This window comes from Mesoplodon bidens (assembly GCF_964165515.1).
Source record: "Mesoplodon bidens genome assembly, chromosome: 15".
Lineage (NCBI taxonomy): Eukaryota > Metazoa > Chordata > Mammalia > Artiodactyla > Ziphiidae > Mesoplodon > Mesoplodon bidens.
The window spans coordinates 8,296,147-8,307,447 of record NC_138171.1 but is presented as its reverse complement, the minus strand read 5'-3'; positions in this window follow the sequence as shown (position 1 = coordinate 8,307,447).

Sequence of the window (11,301 nt, the reverse complement as noted above, 5' to 3'; positions counted from 1 at the left end):
CAGGTGGCAAAGCTTGCTCTCTTTCCATGGTGCTAACTCGAGCGGATCTCCTACTCCTCGGTGTCTCTCATAGGATCAGGTCTAGGGCTTGTTATATAATTGAGACGTAGAGACTTCCAGGTGGTCTGATGATTGACACAAGTGTGACATATGACTCCCCGGTACTACCTTCCTTGTGAATTCAAGGTTTTCTATTGCTATCTTTGCACTAACATAAATTCTATCTTTGATTGGTAACTACTAAAAAATGATTTAAAGGAAGAGTTGCCTCAGGAGGTCCAAACTGGTTATTTATCTGCAGCCTTTGTTGCATAAACATCATATGTACAATGGGAGTTGTGCTAAGAAATGATTTATCTCCACAAGTTATTGATTCTCTCATGAGTCAGGAACAGTGCAGCTGAGCAGAGCGATGCGTGATTTATGGAGAGGCATCAATAAAGAATAGAAATAAGATGTCTCCATAGTTGGACCCATTTTATGTTTCCTCTTGCCGCATTGAACCCAGATGCATTTCACAATCAAATCAGTTACCTAATGTGGGTACCACGCCCCAGCCAACTGTTTAGAAAGGCAGGTTTAATTGTCAACAAGAATAATTTATCATTGATAAGATCCTTTAAATTGTACTTGTTACCCAAAAAGTGTTCTTTACAAATGCTACAAGGTTTCATATCTCTTCTTTCACAATGAATTATGAGCTCTATTTCTTTTAAGCTTGAGCTTTTTAATTTGAAATTCTTGTTACAGGACTTGTATCATCTCCAGGATATTCTAATATCTTGCCTCATCTCCTTGAATCTTTGCTGATTTTATGTATATGTATAATTAAAATATTATTAATACATAATATATAGCAATGTATCATATTAGTATATTAAACAAATGTTATAAATTATATTAAATATATAATTTATATTTATGTATATATGTATGTATTAATTGTGGAAGTTTTATTTTGCCACTGCTTTTATTTTAACTATTGGTTGGCTAAAAGCCTCTGTTGGGGTAAATTACTTAAGGAAAAAGCAGTCGCATCCCATGGAAACTAGATACATTTCTTTTAAGGAGGTATGTTACAATGGCTTTGGAGTTCCAGTGCCAACATTTATTTGCCATGTGACACTGGCAAATAAGCTTCACATCTTTAAGTCTCAGTTTGCTCAACTATAAAGTGAAATAATTGTTCTCTGTGGAAGGCTTCTGTGGTCACATTCGCTAGAGCTAATACATGACTTGTTCAGTGTTTAGCCAATAGTGAGCCCTCAAAATGACAGCTGCCGCCGTCCGTCCTCGGTTTGGACTGTGATCATAGGCTACACCCTGAGTGTGTCAACTTTCTTGAAAACGTGCTTAGTTCACTATGAAAGTTCACCTTTGTGTTATGAGTCAGTTACTGAAAAAGATAGTATGAAAGAGACCAATAATAATCCTACGGTACAGATTCTTTGGCCAAGAGCCAGCAAATAACTGAGCACCAGCCCCCCACCAAAAATATCAGTGAACTTGGAAGCAGATTTTCTGGTCCCATTTGAGCCTTGACATGACTGTAGTCTCTCTGACAGCTTGACAACTGCCGTGTGAGAGATCCTGAGCCAGAAACATCCAGCAACGCTGCTTGTAGAGTAATATGTGCTTGTTGTTTTAAGTTGCTGAGTTTGGGGGTAGGGTAGCTTGTTACACAGCAATAGATACTTTACCAGCCATTGCAAACTGCACCCTGCTTTTGCCCTTGACACTCCCAGCCTCCCTCCTCTGCTTTTTTCTTTTCTTACCATCTCTCTGTCTCCCTCTCTCTCTTCCTTTCTTTCTTGGTCTATAGCACTTGGCCTCTTCTGACATTTATTTATTCATTACTTATGTTTATTGTCTATCTCCTTCTAAAACGTAAGTTTCACAAAGGTAGAGGTTTTGATTTGTGTTGTTAACTGTTATAGCTTCAGTGCCTGGTAAATAGGGACTCAATAAATGTCTACTGAAAGAGTAAATATAAGAGACATGCAGTTGTCTTGCTTAATTATGGTTTAGAGGAAACTTTCATGTTCCGTTTTTTGGTTCAGTTTTGTTTAATTTTGGTCCCAGCTCAGATCTACCCTAGACTTGGAACATTTTAGAAATTTTAGAAGCTTAGGTTCAGAGAGCTAAGATTCCTGCTGTTTGAGGGATTTTTTTTTTTAAATCATTAAAAATCTGATTCTTTTTCTAGGTGGTTATAAACTTTGGTAAATTTGCCTGCTGGGGAAACAAATGGCCTTCTGCTTAAATAACTTTCACCTGAATGTAATTTCATTTGTGCATAACTTCAGTATAAGGTTGGTTTAGGAGACTTTAGATAAGAAGCAATGCAGAAGAAATGGTAGCAATCAGTGAGCTGTGTGTGTGGGGGGGGGCACCCAAATAGCTTCGGTCTTTCTCTTTTTTCCTTACTGGTTCCAGCTTTTCATCTTCTCTGCATTTCCAAAGAGATGCTGAATTTGTTTGTCCCTCTTGGATACTTCCAGTGCTCACCAATTGTTCTGTCTGCCTTGCCACATGTGTAGTTTGCAATTCCTGGGATTAAACATGCAATTAAGACTTAAGCAAAATAAACTACAAGAAAATTTGCAACTAGGATGAAACTGCAACACTGGTGACAGATTGAAAAGTCAACACCTCCCATTGGAATCGGAAATGGGGTTTTCCTCTTTCAATGTTGAGTCTGGAAAACGCTCTGTTACACGTTACTAACCAGAATCAGGTGAAACCAGAATTCAGTGTCCTGATGGCAGCTCCTTTCAAGCTTATACTGGATTTACCCGGGGTAATTTTTGGAGTGATCTGTAGGCTTCCAGGGTCCATGTGACACAGTGCAAATGATATTATTTTAGTTTGTTTATCAACATGTCATAGCATCTCTCCTCACTTGGTGCCTTGCGAGGTAAAGCTACCATTCACAGGTGAAATCTCTGTGATCCACTAGGCTGCCTTGAGTTGCAGCAACATTATTGTGAAAAAATACATGCACTTGTCTACATGGAAAGGATTTAAGGGTTGCTGCATTCATTTTTTACCACAGCCTGAGTACTTAATCATATGGACATAGTTCAGCAAGAAAATGATCTCTTCCTCTCTACCCCTTAGCAGCATTATTTCACTCCTAAGAAATATAAATATGGGATCATATTAATGAAAATGACATCCAACGCTGATATATTAGAGCTCAAAAAGTGTGATTAAGTTCGCTCTTAATTAACTCTTTTTGCCAGAATCATCGTAAATATGTTCTCATATTTTAGAGTTATTTGAACTACCGGGAAAAAGTTAGTAGATTGGCCTGAGATAGTTGGAAGTCAGACCTCATTAGTTTAATTAAATTCCATTAACATAACAAAACAGAGTTTGCGTCTTCAATTTTAAAAAGCATCCTAATAGGGAGAATCGTGGTCGTTACAACAGCAACTAGGAAGTGTGGAAGTTCCTGTTTTTTAATCCTCAGCTTCCATCACTTCTCCAGTGCATTTGCTGTCACTGTCATCGCTTGTTCATGCAACAGATATTTATTAAGCAGGTGCTGAGTTTAGGCACTGTTCTAGGTGTTGGGGTTAGAGCAGTGAGTGAAATATTCAAGGCCTCACGTCACATGACACTTACATCCTGGTGTGGGGGGCAGACTATAAAACAGATAAACCAGGTAATTATGGGTGGTGCTAAATGCTATGAAGGAAAAAAAACAGGTGATGTGATACAGAGGGCCTGGGAGGTATGTGAACAAACATTCATTTTATTAAACCATCATTATTAAACCATCCTCTTTAAGCTAGCAGGTTGCATACACACTCTCTGAGGAGGTGACCTTTAAACAGAGACCCCAGTGATGAACTGAATGAAGGGCTTGACAGGGGAAGGAATGACTGGGGAAAAGGAAGACTGGAGCCTGTTGACACGGGTGGGTGTTGAATGATGAGGGGGGCTGGATAGCAGGAACCTGGGCACGTGGACTATGGTGAAGAGTTTGGATTTTGGTCCTAGGGCAGTGGGGGGCCATCACAGGGCAGGGATATGATTTGGTTTAGATTATTTATATTGACTTTGGCGCTATTGTTTGGGTGATGGACATAGAGGATCAGGAAGTGAAGTGGGAGGACCATTTAGGAAGCTAATGCATTATCACAATAGTAAATGATGGCGCCCCAGGCGTGGAAACAGCTGCCTGGAAGCTGAGCATGATTATCCTACTGGATAAACCTCATTATGGCCTGAGGTCTCTCTACTGTTTGACCCCTGCCTTTTTCCCCAGCTTGATTTTCTGCTTCGTCTCACCACTGCAGTGGATGAAGGTCACTTGATACTCCATGGTGACCTCATGCATTTGTATCTCTTACTTCTGCTCAGGGTATGGGTCCTGCCTGAAGTATTCCACCTTCTCCATTATCTAGGTCCATCCTCCCTTCAGGATGGAGTTGGGCACTGCCACCTCCGAAAAACCCCAGGGCCAGGCCAACCTCGAACCTGACATCTGAATCCAGATCAATCTGATTTCAAACCCCCTTCAACAAAAGTCCTGAGATGCTTGTTAAAATCATACAGTTCTGCAGCTCACTCAATATGATGTGCAAACTCAGGTGTTTGGATGGGGATTCGGAGTTCCTAAATTAGGTGTTCTGGATGATTCAGAGATCCACTTAGGGTCTAGAACAAATGAGCTCATGCTTCTTGTCTGTTGTCTGGTAGCATTTGTTGTTTCTGTGATTCATGTGTTTGCACAGGAGTAGTGTGCGTTCTTTGGGTTTAGGATGATCTGGGTTTGTATCTCTGTTCTGCAGTTAGCAGCTGTGTGTTACCAGGCAGGTCAGTGTCTCTGAGAAGGGATAATCTCCGCCCCTACTCCCCCCCGCCCCCCCCCCGCCCCAGTCCTGGATTGTTAAGATTAAATGATATGTGTATGTGAAGTAATTGACATTGTGCCTGCTCTGAGCATTTATCATGGTAACAACACCACTAGATAATTAGCATATGTTATGTAAGGGCCAGCAGTATTCTAGGCGACGCTTCAATTGCTTTATACGGAGGAACTCCTTTAGTTTTCGCAGTGAGTTCTTAGCTTCACAAGAGGTCAACTCTGTTGCTATTTATCTCCATTTTGCAGATGAGGAAACAGAGGCTCAGAGAAGTCAAATAACTAGCCTAATTGCAGACAGCCAATAAATGACTGAAAATAACTGTAAACTGTAACTAATAATAACAGCCCCTGTTCTTAGCTTGTTATACCATCCTGCCGAGCAGCAGAGAAACCTGGGTGGGGACTTAATACACTGAAGCTTTTGTTTCCTTGCTACAGTTTTTCATTAAGGAGGGAGAGCTATTATGCTGTGTGCTCAGTATACGGTAACGCTAGTTATAACTCTTTTGAATTCTCCTCCTCCTCACACCCTTGAGGTTCTACCTTCCAAAGCTTTTATTTTCCAAAGTTACTGACATGGTCATCTTACATATGCAAAGAGGTCAACAGTATTTGTTGAAGAAGAGGATATGGATGTACTAAGCTATAGTATAGCGCCCAAGATGGGGAAGGCCCTCAATGAATGTGTCCTGGGTGAATGAATGAAGTTAGTCTTCTCTACCGCTGTTTGCTCTTGACCTTCCTTAGGGTCATTTTACCTTTAACCCTGGTACTATCATCTGAATAATCAATGAGCTGGACCTTGCATTGAACTGACCACCTTTCCCCCAACTCCCAACACACACACGCGCGCGCAAACACACACACACACACACTGACATATTATCTGTCTCCCAGTTTTTCATGTGCTAAATAAACCCAAGCATCCAAATACCAGCATGTGTTTTGGAAAGTAACGAGCTTACGTAGCTGTTGATTTTTATGACGATACCAAGATAGCTTTAAATCTCTCTCTCTCACTGAATATATCTACCAAGAAGAATTAATTTGTGTTCTGAAGTCCTGTCTAAAGTATATCGCCTCTAGCAGATGGCAGCTGCTGTTTCTCTTTAAAGAGAAATGGAATGCTACTGATGTACAGATGTATTTAATGGGAAATAATAGGGCTGAGATTTCCAACAGCTTGGGTGTCTCTTTGGGTTGTAAGTGACAGGATGTGATCACAAATGAGCTTGGGCACAAAGACGAATGCCTTGTAAGGATTCTGAGGTGTGTCTCCCACAGTGTCAGGACAAGGCTGTGGCTCTGCCTCCGGGGTCCCTAGAATCAGAGACTTACACGCTGTAGATGTTATGCTCTCTGTTCTTCTGCCTGCTTCTCTCTGTACATCTGGTTCATCGACTTTGGTTTTCTCTTGGTTGCTCCTTTACTGGTAACCCTGGCCGTTTCCAGGTCTCGAGGAGCTTTTCTGGGCTTTAGAGCTTCTAGTCTAGAACGTGTGTCCTGCTTCTTTCTTAGTTACAGTTCTCAGTTTCCCCAGGAGGTCCTTCCTGGTGTAGTCGGGATCAGGAGCCCACCTCTGGACCAATGAACAGAGGATGGGTTACTGTAGCACAGCTGTTCCTATTACAGTCATACAGATGGTGGTTTGAGGAAGAAATCGCTTCAGAAAGAGGCAAAGGGGCAGCTTGCAGATGGAGGCCGGAGCTGAAGAATAGCGCTGGGCAGATTAAACAGTTAAGCGTTTATTAAAATCTACCGAGAAGATCTAATTGGTATTGCCACCCAAATAATTGCCTCTGATGCACAAGGGCTGTTGTTTTCTCTATAAAGAGAGATGAAATGGTACTGTGTTCTAGGTGCGTTTCATGGGAAATTATTAAGACTGGGATTTCAGACGGCTAGAATGCCCAAAATCATTCCTTAGCTTTCAGAGAGTCTTTGTTTCACGCAGTACAGAGCCATCTTGTTAATAAATTTCCAGGACATAACACACAAAAAGTTAGCAGATTGCTGATTATTTATCTAACACATCTTATTTAATCTTTTCAGCAGTCCACTGGAGTAAGTTTCTTTAGGATTCCCATCATACAGATGAGGAAACTGAGACTCAGAGATGAAATTGCTCAGAACAGGGAGAAGAGCCTACTCCAAACAAACCCGAGATCCACTTAGCTTCAGACTTCTTGGCATTTAAATAGATGACAGATGGAGAGGACCTTTTTAGTGGTTGTGTGCTATTCTGTAGTACTGAGCGCAAGTTAATCAAGCCTTCAGGGATGGTACCTGGCATTAGCTGTTAAAACTAAACATGTCCCAAATTTGTATTTCTTGGAATATCCTATAAAATATCCCCCAAACAATGCAAAAATGTATGTATCCTGGAACATTTATTATATAGCTATATGATATTCGTCGTGTAGCTTTGTGTCTATTGTAACAACAACAAATAAGGAAGCTGAATAAGACTATTTTGGTTCTTGATCACATCTTTTAATTACGTGTTATTATTTTCCTGAGTGCAATAGCATACCAGTAATCACTAACTTTAAGCCTACTTTTTAACTTTCTTTTTCTTTTTTTAAAAATAAATTTATTTATTTTTGGCTGCATTGGGTCTTCGATGTTGGGTCTTCACGGCTGCGCACAAGCTTTCTCTAGTTGCGGCAAGCGGGGGCTACTCTTCGTTGCGGTGCGCGGGCTTCTCATTGAGGTGGCTTCTCTTGTTGCAGAGCTCGGGCTCTAGGCGCGCAGGCTTCAGTAGTTGTGGCACATGGGCTCAGTAGTTGTGGCTCGCGGGTTCTAGAGCGCAGGCTCAGTAGTTGTGGCGCATGGGCTTAGCTGTTCCGCAGCATGTGGGATCTTCCCTGACCAGGGCTCGAACCCGTGTGCCCTGCATTGGCAGGCAGATTCTCAACCACTGCGCCACCAGGGAAGTCCCTTAACTTTCTTTTTAAACAAACATTCTGCTGTTGTAGTGGCTACATCTTGTGTCCCTTTGCTAACTAAATGCTTCCACCAGGAAAGTAATATGGAACACTGAATCACCCATACATCACCGTTTTTATACACTCTGTGGTTATTAATGGACTCATGGACTGTAAGGTTTTAATGAATAGAACATAAATGCAGAGATAGAAAAAGATATTAGCTTTGCTCCCCAGAGTGATATACCTTAATTATACTTAACTCCTGAGGTTATTAGGATAACTACCTGCAGAAGAACTTATAATCACTCTCTCATGAAACAAATGACTTTTCTTGAACAGATTGAATATTGTTTTATCATTTACTTCCGAGAAAAAAATTGACTGGATTTACTGTGAAAATGGTAATTTCATATCCTTTATTCAAGTATTAGTGCAGTTGTCACATTTATTCAATAAACATTTATTGAGTGCTTACTTTGTACCAGGCAAGGGTGCTGGGGTTATAGCAGTTGAGAGAAAAGACAAAATCTCCTAAAATAAATTGAATTTTAGTGGTGTAGGAATTAAATGAAATTTCTACATGGATGGCCCTAGCTGAAACTTAGAGGAAAAAAAAATATATGTTTGGCAACAACCTGGACGTGACTCAGTAACTTACATTTTTATTGAAATGAGTGTTTCTCTCAATTATGAGTAATTGAGAAGCATCAGGTGCAAAGTGTTGAGAAACAGTTCTGTCATAATAGTATTTGAAACTTCAGAGAGGAGAACCCTTAGTGGGATTATATTGAAATTTACTTAAAATCCACTTTTTATCAGTTATTTTTTGCTGCATAACCAACCACCCCAAAACTTAGTGGTTGAAAGTAGCAGTTTCTTCCCCTCCCTATTCTGTGGGCTAGCAGTTAGGGCTGGGCTCGGCTGGAATGGTTCTTCTCTGTTCCACATGGCGTTGGTTTGGCTCAGTTGGGCACTTGCATTTAGTTTGCAGGTAAACTGGGGGCTGCCTGCACCCCGATGGCCTTGTTCACATTCTGGCAGCTGGCTGGGGCTCCCCACGCTCCTGTGTGTTGCCTCTCCAATGGTCGTCTTGCATGTGTTCATGTAGCAACCGTATTGCAAGGAAATGAGAGCAGAAGCTGTAAGGCTTCCTGGAACCTTGACTCCAGAACCAGGCAGTTACATGTCAGCTGTATTCTGTTGGTTAAAGCAAGTCACGAGGCCAGTCATGTACAAGGCAGTGGGGAAATAGCTTCTGTGTCTTAATGAGGGAACTACAAAGGAAGTGTGGCTGCTGTATCCCACTCCCAGGCATATATCCGGAGAAAACCATAATTCGAAAGGACGCATGCACCCTGATGTTCACTGCAGCGCTATGTACAATAGCCAGGACATGGAAACAACCTAAATGTCTATCAACAGAGGAATGGATAAAGAAGATGTGGTACATATATACAATGGAATATTACTCAGTCATAAAAAGGAACAAAATGGTGCCATTTGCAGAGACTTGGATGAACCTAGAGATTGTCATACAGAGCGAAGTAAGTCAGAAAGAGAAAAACAAATATTGTACAATATTGCTTATATGTGAAATCTAGACAAATGGTAGAGGTGAAATTACTTGCAAAGAAGAAATAGAGTCACAGATGTAGAGAACAAACTTATAGATACCAAGGGGGGAAGGGGGGATGGGATGAATTGGGAGATTAGGACTGACATATATACACTACTATGTATAAAATGGATAACTAATGAGAACCTACTGTATAGCACAGGGGACTCTACTCAGTGCTCTGTGTGACCTAAATGGGAAGGAAATCTAAAGAAGAGGGGATATATGTATATGTATGACTGATTCACTTTGCTATACTGTAAGAAACTAACACAACATTGTAAAGCAACTATACTCCAGTAAAAATTTTTTAAAAAGATTAAAAAAAAGAAAGTGTGGCTGTTTTTACTCAACCACAGTCTGTGTTATTCTGTTAGTTAGTAATACATTGGTGGGGACTACATATAAAATAGAACCTAAATTTTATTATGTTTTGATCATACTTCGGTTTGGTTAAATTTGTCTGAAAGCCAATAGAGTTCTCTCCCTTAGACATCACCATCATGGAACAGGGAATAAAGTCTCCATTCTCTTCATAGCCAGTTAAGCGCAACTTATCATTTCTAATACACTGCACTCTCTCTCTTCCCAGATGAGTTCTGCTAGTCTGTTCTTGTCAGAAAGACACAGGAGCAGCAGCTCACCAGGTGGCTAGGTTAATTTTTAATTGTCATGTTTATTTCAGTGAAAAACAGATTTGCCTGATGAGCTGAGAAAAATGAAGGTGATGTGAAAATGGTGGGTCGAGTTCTTACGGTGGGCGATTCACTCTCTTGGAAGATACACAGGTGTCATGTTGATGAGGGTTTGGGAAGCAGGTTTTCTTATATTCTCGCGGTGAGACTATAAATTGACAGCCCCATTTTGGAGGGCACTTTGGAGATTTCTATGGTGTCTAACCATATATCATATTTTAACAGTCCTTACCTGTTTCCTCTTCTTGGACGTATTGAGGGACCCTTTTCTAAAATGTGTTCCAAAGGACACTCATTCCAGGAGAAGAAAGTTAATGAATGATTCCAACAAATGACCAATCTAGTCTGGGAGATACTTGATCCCCTGGTTGTTCTTTGAGATTTGCACAATCTGTTTGCATTTTCAACGCTCCAGGGAGCTGAGCAGTAGAAAATCTAAATAGCTGCACCGCAGAGTGTATGGAGCTTCCCCAACTTAAGTACGGGGTATTCTCCTTCACACCTCCCAATACACACATCCATACTCATTGCGCAACTACTCACTTCCTATGTCCAGCCTCCCAAGCACCCATCTGGGAACCTGCTATAGAAGGAACATATGCATCAAAAGAATGACTAGATTAGAAGGTCTCTGTTAGCCTTGGATTCTGTTTCCTTAGCCTGAGCTAGAATTCTGAAATATTTTCCCCTTAGCTTCTACCTTTTAATGTACTGTTTTGTCATATGTTTTAGTGACTCAATCGTTATAGTTTGTAAATTCCAGGACAGCATAAACTGGCATTTGTGTTGGTGAATATTTCTTACTTTCAGTGTCAGTATTGAAGTTAATTCATTACAGTTGGACCATGCAAATATCATCTAAAATCGTGGGGGGGCGGGCAGTAGTTAGCTGGCGCCATCGAGTTGTGTTGCATCTGTTTGTGGTGAAATAGTTAATGTGGATTGTAAATGAAGAGTATTTGAGCCAGGTAATTTGTCACCTAGTTAGGCATTTTAAAATACTAATTACAAAATCTAACGACCATGTCCAATGATGGCGTACTTAATGGGAAACATTACTAAGCAATGTCTGGGAAGGTTGAGAGCCTCCTGAATCTTTTTGTTCCAGTCTTGGGAGATCAGTGCTCTAAAAACACCTGACTTCTATGCACCATGTTTGTTTGTGTGCGTGGAAAGGAATAC